Raw genomic sequence first — 3,924 nt, forward strand, 5'->3', positions numbered from 1 at the left:
AATTAATTTGTCTAAATATCTATGTGCATTCTGGGGTAAATGAAAACTCTCATTTTACAGACAGTTTTTAATGAGAATAGATAGTATTTTCATTCTTTGAGGAGTAACAGTTAGCAGGTATGTTTCTCCATCTCCCAAATGGAAAATATGTATCATGTGATTAGAAAGCTGAGGCATAATTGAGAAATTTGAACAATGAACCCAGTTCTATATAAAGGCTTATGGATATAGAAAATCCAAAGTAAACAGAATGGGATTTATCTCATGAGAATGGTCATAGTAGAATGAAAATTTTGAGCTGCAATATAGGTAGTGAGAACTGAATATGGTTCCTTTTGAAGAGCAGCCAGTGCTCTTAAACATTGGGCCATCTCTCTAGCTTCGATAAATTTAATTATTTTTATAATAAGTGTTTAGAAACACATTTTGAAAACCATTAGTTCTTTTTGTTTAAAATAATTGACAATTTTATGTCTGGATGAACATAAAAATAATAATTTTCAAAGCCCAATATCCAAGATACCTTTTTCTGGATACTGTGTATACCCACAGTCATACATAAATATCCCTACACAGGAAAACACACTTGTACACATAATTTGAAAAAAGTCAGAATCAGAACTTAATATGTTAAATTGATAGACATCAAGAAACCCAGACACACCTCTTGCTTGACCAGAGGTCATGCTATCTGCCAAAATGTCAGGTAGGCTGAATGTCAGTACCCCCACTCCAGTTCCCCACCCCTCCTCATCACTTTGTCAAGTCCCAAGTATAGAGAACTCCTGCTTGATCAAAAGTGACCAGAGTCACCAGAAATCCAGCGGCCAACTTGGGTGGTGATTGCCTGCTCAATTGTAGTCTAGTCCAGTAAGAAAATCAGAGGGAAAGAGGAAACTGTTGTAAGATATTTTATTACACTGTGAAACGCAGGGCTGTGTTAAGAAAATCAGCCTTGGATCAGTGGGCAGGTGCAACAGCTAGTTGACAGGAATTAACCATAGAGGGTATAGAGGATACAGGAAGACAGGTAGAGAAAACTACAGGAAGAAGTTAGGGAGGAACCTGGAGTTTCATGATCTTTTCTGTTTGGGATGGCTGGAACAACACTCACTTGCTGGGTCTCTTGCCAAAATGGAAGGCCAGCTGGTTGCTCTTCTGCCTCTGTGAGCTAGCAGGTCTTTATCTCAATTCTCATCCCAGGTTTGTAGCCAAACACAATGATAGAGACTTAGTGGAAAACTTCCTTTCGCAGCAGTACCAGAGCTAAGGCTCGGCAGGGGAGAGGGGACTGGAAATCCCAGAAGAGTGTGGCCTGGGTGGCAGGGTACAGAGTGTGGAGACAGAGGTCCCCAGAGAGTTCTTAGCATATAAGTAGATTCAGATTCATCCACTATGCTGATAGAAAAAGATCTGAAAGCAGAGGCAAAACACTCATGGAGCATAGACAAACTCAGAATTCAGCACCTAGACCTGTAACCACCCCAAACCCAGATTTCTAGGTGCTAGTATAAGATTATCAAGAATAGCCAGATCAATATGTCACCACCAGAGGACAGCTATCCTAATACAGCAAGCCCTAAATATTCTAAAACAACTGACATGCAAGAAAACAAACTGAGTACCAACTTTATGGAGATGAAGAGGAGAGACAATTAAAAATGAATAAATCCCTTAAAGAATTAGAGGAAAATCCAGCCAAAAAAGTGGCAAGAAATCAATAAATTTATTAAAGAAAGTTAAGAAAAATAAAATAAAACAACAAAAAAATTATCAAGCAAATGATTGAAGGAAATAAATTGTTTAAGTACTGAAAATGGAAAAAGAATAAAATAGGAAAACACACTGAAGGTATTCTAGAAATGAAAAAAATCTAGGCAAGGAGACAGTAACTATAGAATCGAGGACACTAACAATACAAGAGACAGAAGAGAGAAACTCAGGGGTTGAAGATGTTATAGAAGAAATATATACACCATTCAAAAAATGTTAAAAGTAAAAAAGTTTCTAAAATCTAAAGAGAAAAATAAAAACACAGGAAATCAGAGACACTGTGAAAATACCAAGCATTATAATAATAGGAACTGAAGTAGAAGAATAATCCCATCTTAAAAACCCTGGAAATATTAGCTACAAATTTTTTTTTTTTTTTGGTTTTTCGAGACAGGGTTTCTCTGTGGCTTTGGAGCCTGTCCTGGAACTAGCTCTGTAGACCAGGCTGGTCTCGAACTCACAGAGATCCGCCTGCCTCTGCCTCCCGAGTGCTGGGATTAAAGACATGCACCACCATCGCCTGGCTAGCTACAAAATTATACAAGTAAATTTTCCTAACTTAAAGAAAGACATACCTATAAAGATACAAGAAGCTTACAGAACATCAAATAAATTAGAAGAAGAAAAAAGTCCCCTGGTGATGTAATAATCAAAACACAAAGCATGCAGTACAAAGGAATTTTTAAAAGCTGCAAGAGCAAAAGGCCAAATAACACGTAAAGGCTGACCTATTACAACTACACATGACTTTGTAAAGGAGACTCTAAAAGACAGAACAGCCTGCATAGATGTCTTGGAGACTTTAATGCCAACCCAGACTAATATATCCAGAAAAACTTTCAATCAGCATAGAGGAAAAAAACAAGATATTCTATGATCAAGTCAAATTTGAATATTACCTACAAATCCAGCACTACAGAAGGTCCTACAAGAAAAATTTTAACCCAAGGACTTTAACTTTGCCCAAGAAAATACAAGAAATAAATAATTTTGCACCAGAAAAACAAACGGAAAGGAAGAATGCACTCACACACATGCACACGCACATGCGTGCATGCACACATACACACACACACACACACACACACAAACACACTGTCACCGATACCAACAATGAAATAGCAGGAATTAGCATTCATTGGTAATTGATAACTCTCAATATCAATGCATTCAATTTCCCAATAAAAAGAGACAGAATTACAGAATGGATGAGTAAACAGGATCCAACCTTCAGCTGCATACAAGAAACACACAAAATGATCAAAGACAGATATTATCTTAGAGTAAATGGTTAGAAACATATTTTAAGAGAAAACAGACCTAATAAGCAAACTGGGGCAACTATTCAAAATGAAAACCTCAAACCAAAATTAATCAAAAGAGATAAGGAAGGACACTTCACACTCATCAAAGGAAAATTCCACCAAGATGACATTTGAATTCATGACCGCTATGCTTTGAACTACTGCATGAATTCTAATAGGTCTTAATAATAAAAATCAGGTGCCAGATATTGGGGCAAATGCTGAAAGATCAGAAAGAGAAAGAGCAAGCCACTGCAAACTCTTACGTTGCTCAACTGTATTCATAGTTGCTTTGTTTATTGTAGCTAGACCCTGGCAGAGGCAGAAAGAAAGAGATTTAGAAAGTCAGGCGTATCTCATCATATGTAAAAAAACAAACAAAAAAACCCTTTCAATCAGAAAAAAATAAAAAGATCAAACCATGATTTTGCAACACCAATAAAAATGTTTAAATATAGCTGTGAAAAATAGCAAATATTGTTGTGTGATAATTTGATTTTGTTTTGTCACATAAAGATTGATTGGAGTCAGAGCAAAGCCAGCCACTTGCTGACCAAAATTAATCATAGAAGTTTGAAGGAATATAGACAGAGAGGAAACAGCAGGTAGTAGGGCTGGGCTAAGAGCATATCTTGGCCTTTTTGTATGGAGGAACACAAGAGGTAGGAAGCAACTGGAGGCTGTTCCCTGCTTCTCTGATCTTTGAGGTTCTTACCCAATATTTGACTCCTGATATTTTTTTCTTTTTTCTTTTTCTGGATTTTTGAGATAGGGTTTCTCCGTAGCTTTTGGTTCCTGTCCTGGAACTAGCTCTTGTAGACCAGGCTGGCCTCGAACTCACAGAGAT

This window comes from Microtus ochrogaster, unplaced genomic scaffold, assembly GCF_000317375.1.
Source record: "Microtus ochrogaster isolate Prairie Vole_2 unplaced genomic scaffold, MicOch1.0 UNK2, whole genome shotgun sequence".
Taxonomy (NCBI): Eukaryota; Metazoa; Chordata; class Mammalia; order Rodentia; family Cricetidae; genus Microtus; species Microtus ochrogaster.